Below are 25,901 nucleotides of genomic sequence, written 5' to 3'. Positions count from 1 at the left end.
TCAGGACTTTTCATCTCTTTGGGAATTCCTGAAATACATGTGATAGACAGTAGAGATGAGAAGTTCTAAACTTTATCTTGGCTCCTCCTGAAACCTCGCTCCATAAGGGAAGAAATGGAACCCAAGATAGGGAGCCCTGGGACACCTAGGGAAATCAAATGGCATCAGATTTAAAATATAATTACCAACATGAACACATTTTATGTCCCTTCAAGTGTTATATACATTCAAGAGGTTTTTATTATAATTATCATTTTACTTATGACATTCCTGATTTCATAACCCTCCATCTACTATATGCAAACCTCAAAAGTCCAAAAATAATGTATCTTAAAATATATGCTGGCTATTTTCTCTTCCTGGGATTACTGTTGTTGTTCGGATGCTAAATCATGCCCTGCTCTTTAAGATCCCATGGACTATAGCCCGCCAGGTTCCTCTATCTATGGGATTCCCCAGGCAAGAACACTGGAGTGAGTTGCCTTCTCCAGGGGATCTTCCCAAGCCAGGGGTTGAACCAGCATTTTCTGCACTGCAGGCAGATTCTTTAATGCTGCACCCCAAGCACAGAATAAGGGTTACTGATAAGAAAGAAAAGCCAAGAACACACAACCACCGCCTGCTCTCAGCACAGAGCTGCTTCTGACCCATCTGTGTTCACTTTTTCCTACCTGATGGACACACCAAAGAAGCCCGTACCTGCTGCTGGAGGCTTGTTTCACACGCCTGGCTTCCACCGCTATCAGTCACACTACATTTCCAAGGACCAGTCCCCACTTAGCTGTTCACCCTGCTTGTTTTTTTCTTTTAAAAAAGGGGCTTCCGGGTGTCAACTACAAATTGGCACTTACCAAGAGCACTGCCAACGACTGAACAACAAAGGCATTTGCCATCTGCCTCTATGGAGATTGAAGCCCATGCTGCTCTAAGTGTTGACCTTCAACAACCCCTGAGGGAGTTCAGGGTGGAGGGAGGCACTCTGTGCTCCAGGGAATCTGGTGTGACAGGTCTTTAGATAGTTGGATGCTTTTAGGAACAGATTTTATGATCTCAATCCTTGCATCTCCTCATATCTAGAAGTGAAGTGAAGTCGCTCAGTCATGTCCAACTCTTTGTGACCCCATGGACTGTAGCCTACCGGGCTCTTCCGTCCATGGGATTTTCCAGGCAAGAATACTGGAGTGGGTTGCCATTTCCTTCTCCAGGGGAACTTCCCGACCCAGGGATTGAACCCAGGTCTCCCACATTGTGGGCAGATGCTTTACCGTCTGAGCCACAAGGGAACCCCTCATATCTAGAGAAGCACTAAATTCCTTCAGGGTGACATCAGATCCTCACAACTAACAAAAAACCTTTTGTAAAATGAGTGCTTCATGGTATTGAACTCCCCCTTCACCAAAACCTTATATATTTACTTCCTCCCACTGCCGCTTTGGAGCAGTCTCTCAGAGCTATCTGAGATGCTGCCTCCCAGGCTGCAGTCTTCATTTTGCCCCAATAAAACTTAACTCAAAGCTCTCAAGTTGTGTATCTTTTTTTTTAGTTCACCTGGAACTTTAAATATCTTTTGGCAGTTTCCCCCTCCTAAGCAAGGAGATCTGTTTTGTTGTCCTGTCTTTCTAGCCCACAGCCCTCTGCAGAGAAAAAGGCAGAAAAAAATGCAGTCTGCAAGATTGCAGGAACACACACACACACACACACACACGTACAGTTTCTCATTCTCTAATAAATGAGTCCCAGACCCAGGCAGGCACAATCAGGGAGTCAGCTCAGCTGCGTTGTAACCTAAATGCTGTGTCATACAGGGTGTGTCCTCCTAAGGACTCTAGATATAGAAGGGAATTTCAGGGAAACAATAATAAAGGCCTGGCAAGATGAAATAGGCACCTGTGGGAAAACATCACTGTCTCATTGTGCAAGGAAATCCAACCAGTCCATCCTAAAGGAAATCAGTCCTGAATATTCATTGGAAGGACTGATGCTGAAGCTGAAACTCCAATACTTTGGCCACCTGATGCAAAGAACTGACTCATTGGAAAAGACCCTGATGCTGGGAAAGATTGAAGGTGGCAGGAGAAGGGAATGACAGAGGATGAGATGCTTGGATGGGGAGCATCAGCACTGACCCTGGTGCAATGATTACAGAGGCAGAGGTTTCAATTTCTAGTTCTGTGTTGGTAGGTGATTCACTGAGCATATCACCTGACCTTGTCATTCCTTCTCATCCTAATTTTGGGGCCAGGACACCTGCTTCTCTCCTGCGGGCAGTAAAGAATTACAGACAGCAGGAGGAAGTGAATGACACCAGAAAAGGGGCAGGCCAGCTAAGTCCACATACCTAGTCTCTCCCCCTCAACTCTCTAATTCTGAAGTCTCGCTTGCAACTGCATCTTGCGACCCACATCATGGTAGCCCCACCAGTTTTCATTCCTGTCACTACCTCTGCCTGTAATTTCCTATGGGGTAATCAGAAGAGCTTCCCCGGGTGGCTCCATGGTAAAGAATCCATCTGCTAATGCAGGAGACTTGAGTTTGATCCCTGGGTCAGGAAGATCCCCTGGAGACAGGAATGGCAACCCACTCCAGTATTCTTGCCTAAGAAATCCCATAGGTTGAGGAACCTAGTGGGCCACAGTCCGAATTGCTTGCTGATGGCATTGTGTTTTCTACCTGGGAGAAAGCTAAGTTGGAACTTTTGGAAACAAAGTTAATATATCGTCTCCATCCAACTGTGGCAAGTAGAAGGAACACAGGGACCAAGGTCAGGGACGCAGGATAGATTTATCTCAATCTTCTAACGTCTTGGTTTTCTAATCTTTAATCTGAGATTATCATGAGCACTTACCTCAGAGGATTCTAGTGAGAATTAATGAGAATGTGAAAATGTTCTTCAAAGGAACAAACTGTGCCATTTGAAGAGACTAATATGGACCTAGAGACCGTCACACAAAGCCAAGTCAGAAAGAGAAAAATGCATTGTTTATTAAAGCATATATGTGGAATCTAGAAAAATAGTACAGATGAACATATCTGCAAAGCAGAAATAGAGACATGGACATAGAGAACAAACAGACACCGGGTTGGGGTCGGGGGGAAGGGCTGGGATGAAATTGGGAAATTGAGACTGACTTCTATAAACCATTATGTATAAAATATACAACTAACATTAACTTATTGTACAGCACAGGGAATTCTACTCAGTGCTCTGTGGTGACCTAAATGGGAAGACAATCCAAAAAAAGGGGGGATATATGTATACCTCTAGCTGATTCACTTGGCTGTGCAGCAGAAAATAACACATTGTAAAGCAACTATACTCCAGTAAATATTATGGCAAAAACCACCACAATACTGTAAAGTAATTCTCCTCCAATTAAAATTAAAAAAAAAAAAAAAAACCTGATGCTAAAAAGGCAAGTAATAAAGCTTCTAAAGTTAAAAAAAAAAAAAAAGGTAATGTAATAGTTACACCTTCCTCTGTGTGTTTACTTTGTATACATAATTACTTTTGGATACATAATTACTTTTATATAATTATGTAGACATAATTACTTTTCATACCAAAGGTTTCAACTCAGCATTCCTAAATAACACATTCTACCTGACAGTCTCTAACTCTAATTTCTACTGCCCCATCAGGATGATCTCAAGACAGTGTGGCTTTCCTTCAAAGCAGTGGCATAAATGTGGATATATTCCATTTCCTCTAACACAGGCACCATATAATGAAAGTGCCGAATGACTTCCTTAGTATTGCTCTTTCCTTCTCCAGGGGATCTTCCCAAACCAGAGATCTTCCCAACCCAGGAATCAAACTCAGGTCTCCTACATTTAGCTTAGTCGTGTCCGACTTTTTGCAACCCCATGGTCCACAGCACACCAGGCCTCCCGGTCCATCACCAACTTCCGGAGTTTACTCAAACTCATCTCCATTGAGTCAGTGATGCCATCCAACCATCTCTTCCTCTGTCATCCCCTTCTCCTCCTGCCTTCAATCTGTCCCAGCATCAGTGTCTTCCAATGAGTCAATTTTTCACGTCAGGTGGCCAAATTATTGGAGTTTCAGCTTCAGCATCAGTCCTTCCAATGAACATTCAGGATTGATTTTCTTTAGGATAGACTGTTTGGATCTCCTTGCAGTCCAAGGGACTCTCAAGAGTCTTGTTTAACATCACAGTTCAAAAGCATCAATTCTTCAGCGCTCAGTTTTCTTTATAGTCCAACTCTCACATCCATACATGACTACTGGAAAAAACATAGTTTTGACTAGACAGACCTTTCTTGGCAGGATAATGGAGGATAGTTGGAAAATAAATTCAGTGAGCAAAAAATGCAGAACCACTGTGTGTGTTCATGAATGTGGGTGTGGATGATGAAAGTCCGTAGGTGTGTATTTTATTAAATAGCAGTGAACAACTCTACTGGCTTGTTATCTTAATATAGCCTCAGTGCAGCCCCACAGTGGCCCCACCTCAGCTGTGCTTCCCGCTCTGAACTTACATGCATGAGAAAGGTGCTTTGTTTACAGATGTGTCTTTGCTTGAAGTCATTTATATCGTCCACAATAAAGACCCAAAAGGCATACCCCTAGGCTTTGGCTACCTCTCAGTATTTTTATGACAAGTCTCAGAAGTATAGCCCAATGAATTTTGAAACCCAATATACCCATATTGTTGTTCGTTAATTGCTCAGTCATGTCTGACTGCAACTCCATGAACTGTAGCCCACCAGACTCCTCTGTCTGTGGGATTTCTCAGGCAGGAATACTGGAATGGGTTGCCAGTCCATACTCCAGGGGATCTTCCCAACCCAGGGATCGAACCCCTGTCTCCTGCATTGGCAGGAGTATTCTTCACTGTTGAGCCACCAGGAGAACTCCAATATACCCGTTTCTGCCATTAATGAGCTGTGTTCTCTTGAGCAATCTCATTTTTTTCATCTGTTAAACTGAGTTTATAGTATTATCTATCTCCACTAGTCACTGTAAGAATTAAATGATACTTAGAACAATACCTAGCACATAACAAATAATAGTTATTACTAATTACGCCTATAATAATTATAGAAATAAAATACTCCCATAATAATTACTACTATTATTCTTCAAATTATGATATCTACAAATGATTTCTCCTTTTGGATAAGATTTTCATCATAGGCAGTATTACTATAATGACATAATACCACAATTAGAATACTTAAATGTCTATGGATCAAGGGAATAAGAAAATTGCTTCCTGAAATTTAAATTTAATATGGGCTTCCCTGGTTTGCAGAAGGGACTTCCCTGGTGGTCCAGTGGCTGAGACTCTGCACTTCCAATGCAGGGTGTCTGGGTTCAGTCTCTAGTCAAGGAACTAGATCCACATGCCACAGCTAAGAGTTCACATGCTGCACCAGAGACCTGACACAGCCAAATAAATTAAAAATATCCTTACAGTAAATATTACCTAGGCTTCTACTATAATTTTCTCACCTTCCTTCTGAGAAGTACCTGGTTTTTATAAATGTTAAATTTTCAACTCTCCTGCTCTCTTTTATAAATTACTTCATGGTTTTAAATTTATATATCATATACTCAGAATAAAAGTAAATAAAACAGATTTCAGATTTCCTTTTCTACACTCTAACCCCCCAAATTTAAAACCAGTGAGGTCTCCATCAGCAGATTAATGGATAAGAAAGCTGTAGTACAAATACACAATGGAGTATTACTCAGCCATTAAAAGAATACATTTGAATCAGTTCTAATGAGGTGGATGAAACTGGAGCCTATTATACAGAGTGAAGTAAGCCAGAAAGAAAAACGCCAATACAGCATACTAACACATATATTAGGAGAAGGCAATGGCACCCCATTCCAGTACTCTTGCCTGGAAAATCCCATGGATGGAGTAACCTGGTAGGCTGCAGTCCATGGGGTCGCTAAGAGTCAGGCATGACTGAGCGACTTCACTTTCACTTTCATGCATTGGAGAAGGAAATGGCAACCCACTCCAGTGTTCTTGCCTGGAGAATCCCAGGGGCAGGGGAGCCTGGTGGGCTGCCGTCTATGGGGTCGCACAGAGTTGGACATGACTGAAGTGACTCAGCAGCAGTAGCAGCAGCAACACATATATACGGAATTTAGAAAGATGGTAACGATAACCCTGTATGCGAGACAGCAAAAGAGACACAGATGTATAGAACAGTCTTTTGGACTCTGCGGGAGAGTTGGGGTGGGGTATGATTTGGGAGAATGGCATTAAAACATGTATAATATCATATAAGAAATGAATCACCAGTCCAGGTTCAATGCAGGATACAGGAACCTTGGGGCTGGTGTGCTGGGATGAACCAGAGGGATGGTATGGGGAGGGAGGTGGGATGGGGGTTCAGGATGGGGAACACATGTACACCTGTGGCGGATGCATGTTGATGTATGGCAAAACCAATACAATATTGTAAAGTAAACATAAATAAATAAATAAAATAATAATAATTAAAAAAAATAAAAATAAATAAAACCAGTGAGGTCAAAGAAACTTTGTAAAAGTTTCAAAGCCCAAGATGATGCATCAATTAAGTCAGAATCAAGAAACAGTCTTGGGAATGGGAGCCGAGTCCTAGGATCTGTTAAAGCTCCAAAAGTTAATTTCAACATGGAGCCAATTTCAGGAACTTTGCCTTAAACCCTCATCACCTTCCTTTCTTATTTCAGTTCAGTTCAGTCGCTCAGTCATGTGTGACTCTTTGCAACCCATTGAATTGCAGCACACCAGGCCTCCCTGATCTGCCTCTTGGGAAATTTGTATGCGGGTCAGGAAGCAACAGTTAGAACTGGACATGGAACAACAGACTGGTTCCAAATAGGAAAAGGAGTACGTCAAGGCTGTATATTGTCATCCTGTTTATTTAACTTCTATGCAAAGTACATCATGAGAAACGCTGGACTGGAAGAAACACAAACTGGAATCAAGATTGCCGGGAGAAATATCAATAACCTCAGATATGCAGATGACACCACCCTTATGGCAGAAAGTGAAGAGGAACTCAAAAGCCTCTTGATGAAAGTGAAAGTGGAGAGTGAAAAAGTTGGCTTAAAGCTTAACATTCAGAAAACGAAGATCATGGCATCCGGTCCCACCACTTCATGGGAAATAGATGGGGAAACAGTGGAAAGAGTGTCAGACTTTATTTTGGGGGGCTCCAAAATCACTGCAGATGGTGACTGCAGCCATGAAATTAAAAGATGCTTACTCCTTGGAAGGCAAGTTATGACCAACCTAGATAGCACGTTCAAAAGCAGAGACATTACTTTGCCAACAAAGGTTCGTCTAGTCAAGGCTATGGTTTTTCCTGTGGTCATGTATGGATATGAGAGTTGGACTGTGAAGAAGGCTGAGCGCCAAAGAATTGATGCTTTTGAACTATGGTGTTGGAGAAGACTCTTGAGATTCCCTTGGACTGCAAGGAGATCCAACCAGTCAATTCTGAAGGAGATCAGCCCTGGATTTCTTTGGAAGGAATGATGCTGAAGCTGAAACTCCAGTACTTTGGCCACCTCATGTGAAGAGTTGACTCATTGGAAAAGACTCTGATGCTGGGAGGGACTGGGGGCAGGAGAAGGGGACGACAGAGGACGAAATGGCTGGATGGCATCACTGACTTGATGGACGTGAGTCTGAGTGAACTGCGGGAGTTGGTGATGGACAGGGAGGCCTGGCATGCTGGGATTCATGGGGTCGCAAAGAGTCGGACACGACTGAGCGACTGATCTGATCTGAGGCCTCCCAGGACTGATCTCTTTTAGAATGGACTGATTGGATCTCCTTGCAGTACAAGAGACTCTCAAGAGTCTTCTCCAACATCACAGTTCAAAAGCATCAATTCTTCAGCACTCAGCTTTCTTCACAGTACAACTCTCACATCCATACATGACCACTGGAAAAACCATAGCCTTGACTAGAGCGACCTTGTTTGGCAAAGTAATGTCTCTGCTTTTCAATATGCTATCTAGGTTGGTCATAACTTTCCTTCCAAGGAGTAAGCGTCTTTTAATTTCATGGCTGCAGTCACCATCTGCAGTGATTTTGGAGCCCAGAAAAATAAAGTCTGACACTGTTTCCCCATCTATTTCCCATGAAGTGATGGGACAAGATGCCATGATCTTCCTTTTCTGAATGTTGAGCTTTAAGCCAACTTTTTCACTCTCCACTTTCACTTTCATCAAGAGGCTTTTGAGTTCCTCTTCACTTTCTGCCATAAGGGTGGTGTCATCTACATATCTGAGGTTTTTTATATTTCTCCTGGCAATCTTGATTCCAGCTTGTGCTTCTTCCAGCCCAGTGTTTCTCATGATGTACTCTGCATAGAAGTTAAATAAACAGGGTGACAATATACAGCCTTGACGTACTCCTTTTCCTATTTGGAACCAGTCTGTTGTTCCATGTCCAGTTCTAACTCTTGCTTCCTGACCTGCATATAGGTTTCTCAGGAGGCAGGTCAAGTGGTCTGGTATTCCCATCCCTTGAAGAATTTTCACAGTTTATTGTGAGCCACACAGTCAAAGGCTTTGGCATAGTCAATACAGCAGAAATAGATGTTTTTCTGGAACTCTCTTGATTTTTCCATGATCCAGCGGATGTTGGCAATTTGATCTCTGGTTCCTCTGCCTTTTCTAAAACCAGCTTGAACATCTGGAAGTTCATGGTTCATGTACTGCTGAAGCCTGGCTTGGAGAATTTTGAGCATTACTTTACTAGCGTGTGAGATGAGTGCAATTGTGTGGTAGTTGGAGCATTCTTTGGCATTGCCTTTCTTTGCGATTGGAATGAAAACTGACTTTTTCCTGTGTCCACTGCTGAGTTTTCCAAATTTGCTGGCATATTGAGTGCAGCACTTTCACAGCATCATCTTTCAGGATTTGGAATAGCTCAACTGGAATTCCATCACCTCCATTAGCTTTGTTCGTAGTGATGCTTTCTAAGGCCCACTTGACTTCAAATTCCAGGATGTCTGGCTCTAGGTCAGTGATCACACCATCGTGATTATCTTGGTCGTGAAGATCTTTTTTGTACAGTTCTTCTGTGTATTCTTGCCACCTCTTCTTAATATCTTCTGCTTCTGTTAGGTCCATACCATTTCTGTCCTTTATCGAGCCCATCTTTGCATGAAATATTCCCTTGGTATCTCTAATTTTCTTGAAGAGATCTCTAGTCTTTCCCATTCTGTTGTTTTCCTCTGTTTCTTTGCATTGATTATTTAATAATAATAATCAAAAACCTTTCTTATTTAATACAGAGGAAATCCACCAGGCTCTAATTTAATAATAAAGTTCTAGATTGGCTGCTATGTTTATTATCCTCTCTCTCTCTCTCTTGCTGTCTCTCTCTTTGACCAAATTTTATCACTTCCCTGTGTTTTAATTCCTAATCTATAACATCATGGATTATCATTATCCTTGCAGTATCTAATCAGAGACATTCTGATAAATGAGATAAAACATGTGAAAGGACTTTTAAAGTTTTAGAATAAAAGGAGTTCAGAAACCCAAGGTAGAATTATTCTGCTCCAAACACACACACACACATATACATATACACACATGCACAGACATATACACATACATACACATATATACACACACATACATATACAAACTCATATATACACACATGTACACATGCATACATACACATACACATATATACACACATACACACATGCCCACTGCCATCTCTTTTGAAGAATCCTGGCTTCCCACAGGTAAAGCTTTTCTATAGTAAGAACTGGGAATCTGTTAAGCCCTGTCTATATATTTCAGAGAACTTCAAGACAACTCTGCTCACTGCCCCATCATTTACTAGTCATACTTTTTCTCCTTTCATATATCACTGGGGCTTCTCAGATGGCATGGTGGTGAAAATTCTGCCTGGGGCAATGCAGGGGCCGTAAGAGACCATGGTTTGATCCCTAGGTCAGGAAGATCCCCTGGCATAGGAAGCTCATTCCAGTATTTTGCCTGGAGGAGTCCATGGACAGAAGGGCCTGGTGGGCTACAGTCCTTGTAGTCGCAGAGTTGGACACAACCAAGCAGGTACTCGTGCATCTTTCCCTCAAAATGGCTATGTAAACCAGTCCTTCTATTAGAATCTCTATTTGCTGTAAGTAAATTGAGATCCATAGGAAAATCAAGAAATTTAAGTGTACCTTCACAAAGACGCAGAAAGCAGTTTAAAGCAAAGTGATGCAAATATTTCTTGAAACACCTGCTACCCTCCTGGGTTGTTGATGCATCCTGGGAATAAAAATGTGGCAGTGACATGAACTTTACTTGATCTTATTTTGCTTGATCTTGATTTCTGAAATGAAAGAGCAAAAGATGGGACTTCCCTGGTGGTCCAGTGGCTAAGACTCCAAGCTCCGAATGTAGGGGGCCCAGGTTTGAGCCCACATGCCACAACTAAAAATCCTGCATGCCTCGACTATAACCTGATGCAGGAAAATAAATATATAAAAATAAATATTTTTAAAAAGAGCAAAAAAGATTAAAACAAAGACAGGACAAGAGAACAAAAATCATGAGGTTTGTGTCTACGCTCAAGAGGAAAACCCTCAGAATTTTTGCCTAACATTTATTTAACTGAACAACAAAAATACATTAAGTACTGTTCACCATCCCTTGCTCTGGTTTCCTCCATTTGAGCTTCCCAGGCGGCACTGTGGTAAAGAATCTGCCTGCAATGTGGGAGACCTGGGTTTGATCCCTGGGTCAGGAAGATCCCCTGGAGGAGGAAATGGCAACCCACTCCAGTAGTCTTGCTTGGAAAATTCCACAGACAGAGGGATTTTGTAGCGGGCTACAGTCCATGGGGTAGCAAAGAGTCAGACATGACTGAGCACACAATGTATTTTTGGACCTTTTTCCAGAACCCAGGTAAGAGGATTCAGTTTAGGCATTCCACATTATCTCCCTCCTTTCCGGATAAGCCCAGGCTCTTTCCCTGAGTGAGCATAGAGCGGAGTTCAGACAATAAACCAAGTGAAGCAATCCACTTTGGACTCCACCCTTAACTGATACAAATCAGCACAGCTTTCTTGACACTGGTTTCTGCTTCCCACCACTGCCTGGTACGTTTTATGGCATATAGTTAAAACGACAAACACTTATACATTGCTCACCACCTGTCAGGCACTGTTCTAAACACTCTACATATAGATGAAGGAACTGTGTCACAGAGAAGTTCAGTAACTTGCTCTAGATCACACAGCTAGTAAGCAGGGATTTGGAACTTCAGCCCAGGTTTTGTGGTTTTAGAATCAGTGCTTTTACATTACACGGTACGCTGCTCCCCTAACAGATTCTCAAAAATAATTTTAAAAAAAATTAAAATTGCCTTTAATATTGCTTTTGTGGGTTTTTTGGGAAATAAAGTTTAGAAAGCATAAAATGCACCCTTTTAATGTGTACAATTTAGTGGTTTTTTTGTATATTCACAAAGTTGTACAACCATCACTGCTATCTAGTTTTAGACTATTTTTATCACATCCTTTAAAAAAAAAACCCTGTCCTAGAGGCTTCCCTGGTGGAACAGTGGTAAAGAATCTGCCTGCCAATGCAGGAGACACCAGTTTGATTCCTGTTCCAGGAAGATCCCACGTGCCGAGGAACAACTAAGCCCACACACTACAACTATTGAGCCTGTGCTGTAGAGCCTGGGAGCCGCAACTACTGAGCCTACGCACTCTAACTACTGAAGCTGGAGCACCCTAGAGCCGATGCTCCACAAGAGAAGTCACCGCAGTTAGAAGCCCGAAGCCCCCCGATTGCCACAACTAGAGAAAAGCCCGTGTAGCAATGAAGACCCAGTGCAGCCAAAAATAAATAAATAAATAGATAAAAACCTGTACCAAGAGCAGCCACTTCCCAGTGCCCCCCTCCCCACCACAAGCTCCTGAGCAATCACTAATCTATCTCTCATCTTTATGGATTTGCCTATTTTGAATATCTTATATAAATTGAATCATATAATCTGTGACCTTCTGTGTTTGGCTTTAGCAAGTTTCCAAGTTTCATCCATTGTATTAATGAGGGTTCTCTGGAGAAACAACCAATAGGAGATCTATATATATATAAATTTATTATAGGAATTGGCTTGCAAGGCTATGGAGGCTGAGAAGCCCCACAGTCTGCCATCTGCAAGCTGGAAGGTCAGGAAATCTGGGACTATAATTCAACCTGAGGCTGGAGGCCTGAAAACAGGGATCCTAGGGTCTAAAGTCCAGATTCTCCTTATGCCTATAGTGCATGGCCTTAATCACTGCAGCTTTGTAGTACATTTTAAAATAATTAATTCTGGGGACTTCCCTGGAGGTTCAGTGGTTAGGACTCAGTGCTTTCACTGCCAAGGGCTGAGGTTCAATCCCTGGTCAGGGAACTAAGATCCTGCAAGTTTTTATATACCTTACCTACAGAAATCACTGCTCCCCAGACACCCAAAATTTATTTAGTTAATGTTGAAATAAAAATCACAAAGGTGCAGCACCTAATATCACTGTGAAACCACACAACTCAGAGTCCTCTCCCAGGGTTCAGTGAACTTTGTCTGAAGGATTTATCTCACACACTATCTGAATTTATATAAACCCACAACCCGTGGCCTGCTGATACTATCAAAGCTTTACTGCTCTTCTGTTTGTAGATAATCTAAGCTCATACCTTTAAATCAGCTTGCCTCTATTTCCCAGCCCATGTTAAGTCAGTCAATTAAAAATAATTTTGATAGCAACCCAAAGGGATGGATGTGAGGGGGTTCAAGAATGAGAGGATATATGTATACTTATGGCTGATTCATGTTGCTGTACGGCAGAAACCAACAAAACATTGTAAAGCAATGATCCTCCAATTAAAAATATTTTTTTTTAAAAAAGAAAAAAATAGCAGCCCAAGATGAGATCTAGAAAGATCAAGGTAGTGGTGGTGAAGAGGAGGTGCTTTACAGATAATGATAAAATCACATTTCATTTATCTGCATTTTTTTCCAATCCTGAAAACTTGGAGTGTTCTTCAAAGTGATCTTCAGTCTTAGGAAAGAAAGCCACTTCAGGACAACCTATGACCATTTTAACAACTTCATAGTGCATGTGGAAAATAAGGTCTAAGTACAAAGGTGACTCATCTAGGGTCAGAAAATAAATCAGAGATCTGATCGGATGTGGGACTTTCTGATCATGAATCCATTATTACTCTTAATGAACATGGGTGAGGACAAGAAAAACAGGGTGAGACTTTGAGGTCATTTAGTGATAAGGGAACTATTTGGGCCTCAAGAAGGAATATAGGTTTATGTACGGCTGATTCATCTTGCTATGCAGTAGAAGCTAACAAAAGTGTGAAGCAATTCTACTGCAATAAAAATTAATTAATAAAAATAAAAGAAGGGATGCAAACATGCCAAGTTAAATTCTCAGTGTCAAAAAATCATTCTGTTCCCACACTGTAATTGAAGAAACCAGCACTGTGTCTCCTGGGCCACTTCAGACACACCTCCCTGCTAAAGAAACTCTAAAAAGAGCAACCCTGCATTCCATTTCTTATTCCATTTCTTATTCTTATGAGATGCAACATGAATTCCACAAATGAATTCTAAACACGTACAATCAGAAGAGCCTTTTGAAAGCAATTAAGCAAACCTAGCCTCCGTAACACCCACTCCAGTGTTCTTGCCTGGAGAACCCCAGGGACAGAGGAGCCTTGTGGGAGGCTGTCTATGGGGTCGCACAGAGTTGGACACGACTGAAGCGACTTAGCAGCAGCAGCAGCAGCCTCTGTAACTAGCTGATGAGGAAACAGGCGCAGGGTTCAGGTTTTTTCCAGTAACTAATTAGCACTTGAGCTAAGACTAGCCTTGTGTGCCTTGAATGTCCATCTGGTCCTCTTTCATTATAATTTTCCACTCTTCAAAAGGCTGACTGGGTATTGGTTCTCTTTTTATCCAGTTTTGTACGGATGAGGATAAGGAAGATGAGCATAGTTGTTGGAATTCACCATGTGCCTACAGTTTCATAGTTTCTTCTGCCTGTCATACCTTTGGGTTGTATATGTGTCTGAATTAACCTCAGAAAATCTACCGCATACATTTCTGAGGTTGAAGAGACTTTACATTCCAGTTGTATTTTCATTGCTGGCACTGCAGGGCTTTAAGAATGTTCCAGTGAATATTCTGCTTATTTATTCCTCCACCAAAACTCATTTTGATTCGTACTAAGAGGTGAGCCCCAAAGAACACTAAAGGGGTCAGGAATTGGGACCCATGGGGAAAGACCACGGAGGTAGCAGAGCAGCTTCAAACCAGACTGGTTGGATCTGTGGTGTTTGCTTATAAATCTGATGGAAAGCAAGGCAGTCAAGACAGATTTTCAGCATTCCCTTAGCTCCCCGCCCCCTTCCTTGAACCACAAGCCTAGCCTGTCACTTCTACTCAGATAAACAAGCCCTTCCCCGCTGCTGTAGCCTTTAACTAGTCTGAGGCAGCACTGACTTTGGGCTCTGGCTGATGGGGCATCACACAGCACTTAAGCAAGGGGCAGTGGACACTTGCTCTGTCTGGGCTAAGCCGACCCCATCCAACTTAAAAGCGACTTTGGAGAAGCGGATCCTAAGGACACAAACTCAGGGTAGTTTGGTCTACAATGGGTCTTGAAATCTGATTACTATCAGAAAAAAAAAAGAGAAATTGCTTAGGGTCATCTTCTCTAAACTCCAAATTATCATCTTTGGCAAATATTTTTCATCATTCAGGTGACAGCATAATATGAATATAACATCTATGGTGTCTCCCAGAGTTGTTCAACACAACAGCCCATGTGTACCCAACAAGACAGGCCATTTGGTTAAATCATTCAAAACTGATGCTCTGGTGAAACCTAATAATTTTGAAGTTTTCTCCAGGAAGCTAACAGACTTCAAATATGAGTATTATATATGTATTATTGAGATTTTTCTATGGCCACAGTGTATGTGGTTCAGTGTAAAGAATCCACCTACCAAGCAGGAGACATGGATTCGATCCCTGGGTCAGGAAGATTCCCTGCAGAAGGAAATGGCAATTTGCTCCAGTATTCATACCAGACCCCATGGACAGAGGAGCTTGGTGGGCTATAGTCCATGGGATCTCAGAGTTGGATACAAACGAGCAGCTAAACAACAACAATTGACCTTTGAAGCACTTTTTTTCCTCAAACTTTAGCATCCCCTACAATTTCTTAGTAGAATTCTAACATAACCCAGAATTACATACATACAATAACTGTAATTTAGATCAATGCTCTGAAAACAGCACTGTATTTCTACGTATTTTGTTAACTGACAAAATACATATTATGCATATACACACTGTTATGTGTGTGAAAATAGGGTAGTTTACTATGACTGAAGGTGTAAGATGTTAACAGCTGTATAAGAAAAAACTTAAAGCAGGATTTCTTCTCATTTATCATTCTTACCAGTAATTTAGTCCATAAAAGTATAAAACTGTAGGTATAAAACATTCAGTCACTGTCTTCAAGTTGCTATGATCACTCAGTTGCTAAGAATTGGCTTTATTGAGGGATTTCTGTAGCAATTTTGTGGCTAAGATCCCACACTTACAGTGTACGTGGGGATGGGTTTGACTCCTAGTTGGGGACTGAAGATCCCACATGTTGCATGGTATGGCCAAAAAAACACCAAACAAACCAGGAACTGCTTTTATTGAGGTGGTGAGGCCCAGAGGGTGGAGTAAAAGAACCTGAACTCACCTCCTATCACCAGGACACCAAAATTACAACTATTTACAGAGCAACTATAGATAAAAGACCTGAGGAAGAGCAGGAAAGGTTTTTGACAACTACACCTATAAGAAGGACGATGAGTAGGAGAAGCAGAGTAGGAGAAGTCAAGACCCACGCCTGCAGCTGGGTACCCCACAAACTGGAGGATAGGAACTATTACAGAAGTTCTTGCCAAGTAGTGGGGTTCCGAGTCCCACACTAGGCTCCCAAGCGTAGGGTTCCTGAACCACTGGAAAGATGAGTGAGGGTCAGTAGGGCTTCCCTGGTAGCTCAGCTGGTAAAGAATAGGCCTGCAAGGCAGGAGACCCTGGTTTGATTTCTGGGTTGGGAAGATCCACTGGAGAATGGATAGGCTACCCACTTCAGTATTCTTGGGCTTCCCTGGTATCTCAGCTGGTAAAGAATCTGCCTGTAATGCGGGAGACCTGGGTTCAGTCCCTGCGTTGGGAAGATCCCCTGGAGAAGGGAAAGGCTACCCATTCCATATTCTGGCCTGAAGAATTCCATGGACTGTATAGTCCATGGGGTCGCAAAGAGTAGGACACTAACTGAGCGACTTTTACTTCACTTTCACGGCTTCCCTGGTGGCTCAGATGGTAAAGAATCAGTCTGCAATGCAGAAGACCCAGGTTCAATTCCTGGGTTGCGAAGATCCCCTGGAGAATAGAAGGGCTACCCACTGTAATATTCTTGCCTGTAGAATTCCATGGACAGAGGAACCTGGCTGGCTACAGTCCATGGGGTCAAAAAGAGTTGGACATGACTAAGTGACTAACACACAAATGCTGTGTTAGTTTATATAAATAAACACAGAGAATTAGACAAAATGAGGTTACAGAGGAATACACTCCAAATAAAGAAACAAAATAAAACACCAGAAAAAGAACAAAACTAAACGGAGATAAGCAACATATACCCAACAGTTTAGGGTAATGATCATCAACAATAATAGGAGAACTTTAACACCCTGCTTACATCAATGGACAGATCATCTAGGCAGAGAATCAATAAGGAGGGAGTGTGCAAAAAAGGAAACCCTTCTACATGGTTGATGGGAATGTAAACTAGTACAAATACTATGGAGAATAGTATGGAGTTTCCTCAAAAAATAAAAATAGAATTACCATATGATCCAGCAATTCCCCTCCAGGGTATTTTTCTGAAGAAAAAAATACTAATTCAAAAAGATACACACACCCCATATTAATTACAATATTGTTCATAGTAGCCAAGGTATGGAAATAGCCTAAGTGTCCATAAATAGTGTATGGAAGTGAAAGTGAAAGTTATTCAGTCATGTCTGACCCTTTGTGACCCCATGGACTATACAGTTCATGGATTTTTCCAGGCCAGAGTACTGGAGTGGGTAGCTTTTCGTTTCTCCAGGGGATCTTCCCAATCCAGGGATTGAACCCAGGTCTCCCGCACTGCAAGTGGATTCTTTACCAGCTGAGCTACAAGGAAAGCCCAAGAATACTTGAGTGGGTAGCCTATCCCTTCTCCAGCGGATCTTCTCAATCCAGGAATCAAACTGGGGTCTCTTGCATTGCAGGCGGATTCTTTACCAACTGAGCTATCAGGGAAGGCCTAAATAGGTGGATGGATAAAGAATATGTGAGATAGATACACAGACAGACATAGAGAATGGAAAATTACTCTGTCATGAAAAGAATGAAATCTTACCATTTATGACAACATTAATGGATATAGAAGGTATGGTAAGTGAAATAAATCATACAGAGAAAGACAGAAAAATACCATATGATTTCACTTATATGTGAAATCTGAAAAAGAAAGCAAATGACTAAACCTAGCAAAACAGAAATAGACTCACAGATACAGACAAAAACAGGTAGTGGCCAAAGGGGAAGAGGGTGAGGTGATGGGTGAAACAGGTGAGACTTCCAGTTATAAAATAAACGAGTCATGTGGATGAAATATATAACATGGGGAATATAGTCAATAAAATTGTAATAACTGTGTATGATAACTAGACTTATTGTATTGATCCTTTTGAAATGCATAGAATTATCAAATTACTATTTTGTCCACCTGGAACTAACATATGTTGTAGGTCAATTACACTTTAATTAAAAAGAAAAAGAATTAGCTATGTTGGCAACTGGCTACCTCAATGCCAAAAAAGGTTATTAGTATAAATTAGAAAACAAATTAAGTGCAGATTAGGTGTGGCAGCCGAGAAGGCAATGGCAACCCACTCCAGTATGCGTGCCTGGAAAATCCCATGGACGGAGGAGCCTGGTGGGCTGCAGTCCATGGGGTCGATAAGGATCAGACACGACTGAGCGACTTCACTTTCACTTTTCACTTTCATGCACTGGAGAAGGAAATGGCAACCCACTCCAGTGTTTTTGCCTGGAGAATCCCAGGGACTGGTGAGCCTGGTGGGCTGCTGTCTATGGGGTCGCACAGAGTCGGACACGACTGAAGAGACTTAGCAGCAGCAGCAGGTGTGGAAGGGGCAAACCTAATGCTTAAAATCTGAGATAGAACTTAGACTGATGAGGGTTAAATAAACCATGAGCATCAAGGAAACCCTTGTTCCCTGGAATCTCACTTTTTAGAAGTGACTTTCACAGCATGGTATAGCTGGAGTATACATTGCCCAGTTCACCTGGAGTTGTAGGCAGGGGAAAGTTGTGGAGAAGGCTCCCTGAGCTTAGGAGTGTAAGAGTAACTTTAGGAAATTGAGCTGAAGTCAAGGCATGGATAGGAACCCCTTCACTTTATCCCCACTTCCTTTTCCTTATCCAGAGCTGACAGTCTCTGCAGCTAAATTCTAACCTATTCTCCTCATGATCATTCTGGTTAGGAAACTCAGAGAATTTACAAGAAATTCAAAAATAAAAGACTCATTTTTAATCAAAGAATCTCCCAAGATTTGCCAGTCTATCTCAACTCTTCATTTTCTAAGACAGAAAGATAATAATAACAATAAAACAATAAAGTACATTGACGTAAGTACCTTGTTCTTGGCTAACAAAAAGAGTGCCAGTACTTAAACCAGATTTCAGGCCCCTGGACTCCTTCCATTCTACACAAGACTCTTTCCACACTACACAGGTATCTGTGTCATATCTCCTTTTCCTTTGTGTACACTTATTCCCTTCTACTTTTATTTTCCGCAGATGATAGGCTAATATAAAGACTGAATACCTCACCTACTTATTCAGTACTTAATCAGTTTGCCTACAGTCATCAGTTTCTTTCCAACCAGACAGTAATTTCCCTGATGGCATACTCAGCTTCTTTATGCCCTTTTATTGCATGCGTGCATGCATGCTAAGTCGCTTCAGTCGTGTCTGACTCTTTTCGACCCTATGGACTGTAGCCTGCCAGGCTTTTCTGTCCATGGGGATTCTCCAGGCAAGAATACTGGAGGGGGTTGCCATGCCCTCCTGACCCAGGGATCAGACCCACATCTCCTGTGGCTCCTGCATTGCAGGCAGATTCTTTACCACTGAGCCACCAGAGAAGCCCATGCACGTTTATTAGCACAGCCCAGAAGCAGACATAGAGCAGTAGCCTGGTGGGGAGCTAGAAGAGAAGCATGAAAGTCTTCTTGAGAACAAGAATTTGGGGACTTTGGCTATTTTCCTCCTAGCTGTATCCCTAACACTTGGAAACAGGGCTTTTTCCAGGTGAATTTCAGTGTGGGTGTGTTACACATTACAGTAGCTTAATGCCTTTATCACCACAACTACCAATAGCTGTCAGTAACTAGGGGGAAGAAAGCTTTGTCTCAAATGTGTGAACAGCTCAGATGAGGAGAGGATTCATAACAGGAATCCACAAACACAGAAATAAAAGGGTAAGAAAGGAGACAAAATGGGAATGAGGCTGAGAGACTGATGAAAAGGACCAACAAATTAAGAAAAAGAGGAACTTCCCTGATGGTCCAGTGGTTAAGAATCCACCTTCCAATGCACGGGGTGTGTGTTCAATCCCTGGTCAGGGAACTAAGCTCCCACATGCCTTGAGGCCAAAAAGTCAAAACATAAAGCAGAAGCAATATTATCACAAATTCAATAAAGACTTAAACATATGGCCCACATTTTAAAAAATCTTTAAAAAAAAAAAAAGACAAAGGAAAGACAAAGATGGCATCAAGATGGTGGGATAGGAGGAGGTGGAGAGCACCTCCCCCCATGAACACGTCTAAAATTCATCTACATATGGAACAATTCTCACTGAAAACTAGAGACTGACAGAAACCAAGTTCCTGCACAACCAAGGCTGTAAGAAAGATGAACACTTAATCCAGTAAGAAGAGAATTAAAGTGATCAGGTCAGGACTTGAGAGGAAAAGGAAGATCACACGGGTAGAGAGCCATGCTGGGGAGTGGGCAATTCAAGCCACATATCGGGCACCCCAGTCCTGGGGTCCTCTGTTGGGGAGATGGGTCCCCTTGGCAGGTGGGAAGACCACCAGGACTAACAGGAGAGCTGTGGGGAACCTGGACTTACTCAGGAGGAGCGCACATGCACTGGCCTGCCCCCACAGGTGGAGTGGAGGTGCTGTGGCCCCAATTTTCCCGAGACAGCCTGGGCGCACGCCCCAGCTGACGCAGGGGGAACGAGCCAGCCCCCATTTACCCTGGGTCACAGCGTGACACTGGATCAGGGTGGCCATGACCAGGAAGAAAGCTCAGCTGTGGGAAACGCAGGGGTGATCTGGGTGGGGCAGAGCCTGGGTGAGGCAGCAGGAGCCATTGTCAGAGCTTATTCAACAGTACCTCAGAAGCAGCCCAGATCTTTGAGGTGGCCGACCCACCATAGCTCCTGCCTGCCCACCAAGTCATTTCAGTCATGTCCAACTCTTCGTGACCCCAGGGACTGAGCCCACCAGGTTCCTCTGTCCATGGGATTCTTCAGGCAAGAATACTGGAGTGGGTTGCTATGCCCTCCTCCAGTGGATCTTTCCAACTTAGGGATGGAGCCTGAGGCTCCTGCACTGCAGGCGGATTCTTTACCACTGAGCCACCAGGGAAGCCCCTACCCCAGCTCACTCAGCCTGCTCTGAGGTGATGCTCCACAATAGGGATGGACAGTGATCAGCCATGAGGGACAAAGGGACTTGAACCCAAAGCTACATCTGAGCAGAGTGAGAGAAATGACCGTAGGCATTGGCACAGGTAGCCCATCAGAGACAATTCGGATCTCTGTGACTGGAATGAGTGGACAGACCCCGTGGACCCCGTTGCTTCAACACTACTCCCTGTAGGACAAGGGTCCCAGAAAAAAGAGAGGGGAAAACACACTTAGAGGAAACAGAGGGGCTTCCCTAGTGGCTCAGCGATAAAGAATCCACCTACCAATGCAGGAGACACAAGTTCAATCCCTGGTCCAGGAAGATCCCACATGTTGTGGAGCAATTAAGCCCATGTGCCACCTCTACGGAGCCTGTGATTAGAACCCAGGAGCCCCAGTGACTGAGCTCCCATGCAGCAACTACTGAAGCCCATGCTCCCTAGAGCCCTTGCTGTGTAATGAGAGAAGCACCGCAAATGAGAAGCCCAAGCACCACAGCGAAGACTAGTCCTGCTCGCTGCAACCAGAGAAAAGCCAGTGGCAACAGAGAGACAGCACAGCCAAAATACATAAATAAATAACCTTTAAAAAATAAACACAAGGAAACCAAGCCAGCTTGGCCCAGCCCTCAGGAATTCTGCTTCAACAACTTGGAATTAGCCCTTATCCACAATAGAGCAGTCATGGCCACTGGGAAGAGGGGAAGTTCCTGCTCACACCAGCTTCGGCTCTTGCCCCTACATGTCCAGCCTGACCTCCTATTAAGATGGCAGCTTCCAGCACTGCTGCTAAGTCACTTCAGTCGTGTCCGACTCTGTGCGACCCCATAGACGGCAGCCCACCAGGCTCCCCTGTCCCTGGGATTCTCCAGGCAAGAACCCTGGAGTGGGTTGCCATTTCTTTCTCCAATGCATGAAAGTGAAAAGTGAAAGTGAAGTCGCTCAGTCATGCCCGACTCTTAGAGACCCCATGGACTGTAGCCCACCAGGCTCCTCCATCCATGGGATTTTCCAGGCAAGAGTACTGGAGTGGGGTGCCATTGCCTTCTCCAAGCTTCCAGCACACCCTGAGGAAAGATGTGATTACATCCACATTAAATCCAGCTCTCCCACCAAAGGCACAGGGCACACCGAGTCTACACAGAGATGCTCCCGCCCAAGAACACCCCTTTAAGACTGCAAGAGGTAACTATTTCACCTGAATTTAGGTCAGAGAAAGTTAAACAAAACAAAACAAACAAACAAACAAACAAAAAAGGCAGAGGAACTGCTCTCAATTGAAACAGCAAGAAAAATATCCTGAAAAAAATATAATAAAACAGAAATAAACAATTACCAGAGAAAGAATTCAAAGCATTAGTAATAAGAATGTTAACTAAATTAGAGAAGAGAATAAATGAACACAGTGAGAATTTTAACTAGAAAATATTTCTAAAAACTCTAAAAAATGGAGAATTCAATAACAAAAAGCACACTAGAAAGAATAAATAGCAGATTAAGTGATATGGTAGAATGCATAAGTGATCTGTAAGATAGAGTAATGGAAATCACTTGATCATAAAAGCAAAACGAGAAGCAAATTTTAAAAAATAAAGTCAACCTAAGAGATCTCTTGGATAAGATTAAATGCACCAATATTTTCATTAAAGGGTTTCCAGGGAGAGAAGAGAGAGGGAAGGGGATCAAAACTCATTTATAATCATTTCAAAAAGAATAAAACACCGAGGAATAAACCTGCCTAAGGAGACAAAAGAAATATACTCCAAAAACTATAAGATGCTGATGAAGGAAACTGGAGATAACACAAACAGATGAAAAGCTATATCATGTTCCTGAATTGGAAGAATCTATGTTGTTAAAATTACCATACTAACTAAGGCAATTTACAGATTCAATGCAATCTCTGCCAAAATATCAATGGCATTTTTTATAGTTGTTGTTCACCAAGTCATGTCCAACTCTTTGTGACCCCATGGACTGCAGCACACCAGGCCTCCTTGTCCCTCACCATCTCCTGGAGTTTGCCCAGGTTCATGTCCATTGATCGGTGATGGCATCAAACCATTTTTCATAGAAGTAGAACAAATAGTTAAGAAATTGTTATAGAAACACAAAAGAGCCAAATAACCAATCTTGAGAAAGAAGAGACGTGGAGAAATCACTCTCCCTGACTTTAGACTAGACAACAAATCTATAGTAATCAAAATAGTATGGTATCATTGACTCAGTGGACATGAACTTGGGCAAACTTTGGGAGATAGTGAGGGACAAGGAGGCCTGGCCTGCTGCAGTCCATGGGGGTCAGAAAGAATCAGACACTGAACAACAACAACAACAACATAAAGTGACTGAATAACAATAACAACATAAAGCAGTGAGATCAGAACATTTCTTTACACAAGAAATTCAAAGTGGTTTAAAGACCAAAATGTAAGACCTGAAATCATAAAATTTCTAAAAGAAAACATAGGTAGAACACTCTTTGACATAAATTATATCGATATTCTCTTGGATCATTCTCCTAAGACAAAAGAAATAAAAGCAAAAAAAGAAAAAGAAATAAAGAAATAAAAGCAAAAAGCCCAAATGGAATCTAATTGAACTTAGAGGCTTTTGCACAGCAAAGGAAGCACCAAAAAACAAAAAGACAATGTATGGAATGGAAGAAAATGTCTAAAAATGATACAACTAACAAAGGCTTAATATCCAAAATATACAAACAGTTCACACAATTCAATATTAAAAAATAACCCAATCAAAAAATGGTCAGAAGACCTACATAGACATTTTCCCAAAGACATACAGATTGCTAAGAGGCACATGAAAAGATGCCCAACAACACTAATCAGCAGGACAATGCAAATCAAAATCACTGTCACCTCACACCTGTCAGAATGGCTGTAAATAACAAATGTTGGAAAAGAGGTAGAAAAAAGGGAACTCTTGTACACTCTTGGTGGAAACAAAAATTGGTGTAGCTGCTATGGAAACAATATGGATGTTCCTCAAAAAACTAAACACAGAACGACCCTCTTGTTTAGTCACTGAGTCGTGTCTGACTATCTTGTGACTCCATGGACTGCAGCCCGCCAGGCTCCTCTGTCCATGGGATTTCCCAGGCAAGAATACTGAAGTGGATTTTCATTTCTTTCTCCAGGGGATCTTCCCAATCCAGGGATCAAACCTGCCTCTCCATATGCAGGTGGATTCTTTACCACTGAGCGAACTGGCAAGCCCAAACCCACCATAATACCCAGCAAGTCCACTCCTGGGTGTCTATCTGGAAACACAAAAACACTAATTTGAAAAGATTCATGTGACCCAATGTTCAAGGCAACATTATATACGATATACAAAGTATATTGCAATAGAAGCTACCCAAGTGGCAATCAACAGATAAGTGGATAAAAAAAGACATGGTATAAATATATATATATATATATATATATATATATAGCTGAGTAATTTTACTCAGCATTACTCAGCCATAAAAAAGAATGAAATTCTGCTATTTGCAGCAACATAGATGAACCTAGAGAATATTATGCTTAGTGAAATAAGTCAAAGACAAATACTGTATTCACACTTACTTGTGGAATATAAAAAATAAAGCAAATGAATGTACATAGCAAAACAAAACAGACCCACAGATATGAAAACAAACTAGTAGTTACTAGTGGGGAAAGAGAAGGGAGAAAGGGCAAGACAGGAGTAGAGGATTAAGAGACACAAACTACTCAATATAAAATAGATAAGCATATTGTACAGCACAGGGAATTATAGCCATTATTTTGTACTAACTTTTAATGGAGTGAATGAAACCTATAATAATACTATAAAAAATCAATCACTATGCTGCACATCTGATACTAATATAGTATTTTAAATCAACTACACTTCAATACAAAGAAAAAGAGAAAACAAGAAGAAAACTGAAATTCCGGTAAACAAAGAATAGCATATCACACTACAATTTTTAAGCGTGATTACAGATATTATCTCACTTAAATATCACAACAACTACAAGAGATAATTACCATTCTTAATTATGCTTAGCAGATGAGAAGCTGAGCTGAGCCCAAAGGCGGACTGAACGACCTTACTGTCCTGTGACAAGTAATTCCTGTACTAGACTGTTTCTATCTCCCCTCTCACGATGGCCTCCTCTCCAGGAATACACAGAGACCCCTCATCCCTTCGCTTTCTGGCTGCCTCTCTCCTTGCCCAAATGGCTGAAAATTGCCAAAATTCTGTCTTAAAAAAAGACAGAAGCCCAAACTCGCAAGATGCCTGTTCGGAAGAAATACAGATTCATTCACCTGGTGATTGCTGTTTGTTCACATAAATACAGACAGCCACCCACAGCCATCCCCCTTTCGGCCGCATCACTACCATCCTCCTCTCATCCTTCATACCCCCAAACCATTTCCAGTACCTTGTCCCTCCTCCGGTTCCTCCTCCGGTCACTCTGTATTTCAGATGAAACTGGCTCAGCCAGGGAAGGGGGGAAAAAAAAAAAAAAAAAACTCGTTTTGCGTAGGGCAAGTTGTGCCGGCCTCAAGGAAATGCTTTTCAGTCCCTCCTTCCCACTGTGGGGCGTGGCCGCGGGCAAAGGATGGAGTTTGGGCGGGCTCCCCACAAAAGGAAAAGTCTGCGGGCACTGAGGTTTCCGGGCCTCACCACACCGGAACCAGAAGGAAACCTCTGCCGAAATTGTAAAAGCTGGACTTGTTGCTGATCAACTTATTCATTTCCTTCTCAAGCGATTGCTAGACAGTCAGGTATAAAGAGACCTGCCTGTCCAGGTGATAATGCAATCACGATGAGGCGCAACAGCGCCACCTTCTGTGCGACTCAGTAACAGTTGCCTTCTTCGGTGCTCAAAATGGCCAGGATTTGACCTTGGGCACAGGGACAATCGCAACCCCAAACCTTTACTGAGTGCCCCAGTTAATACTGACCATGAGGCAATAGATAGGGAATAATTGAACATAAAAATCTCCGGAGTAAGTAATCAATCATTCACAAATGCTTTTA

General features: G+C 42.2%; 1 protein-coding gene across 3 annotated transcripts in view; it reads right to left on the bottom strand.

Annotated features, from left to right (window-relative positions):
- STYK1 (serine/threonine/tyrosine kinase 1) overlaps window positions 1-25,669 on the bottom strand; it is a 54,308-nt gene extending 28,639 nt beyond the window's left edge. For all 3 annotated transcript variants that reach the window (XM_070790087.1, XM_070790086.1, XM_070790085.1), the window contains exon 1: window positions 25,300-25,669. The gene's annotated coding sequence lies outside the window, so the exon portion shown is untranslated. The remainder of the gene's footprint in view (window positions 1-25,299) is intronic.
- Between the last annotated feature and the right edge of the window lie 232 nt (window positions 25,670-25,901).

Source organism: Bos indicus, chromosome 5 (genome assembly GCF_029378745.1).
Source record: "Bos indicus isolate NIAB-ARS_2022 breed Sahiwal x Tharparkar chromosome 5, NIAB-ARS_B.indTharparkar_mat_pri_1.0, whole genome shotgun sequence".
Lineage (NCBI taxonomy): Eukaryota > Metazoa > Chordata > Mammalia > Artiodactyla > Bovidae > Bos > Bos indicus.
This window is presented reverse-complemented; position numbering and strand designations above follow the sequence as displayed.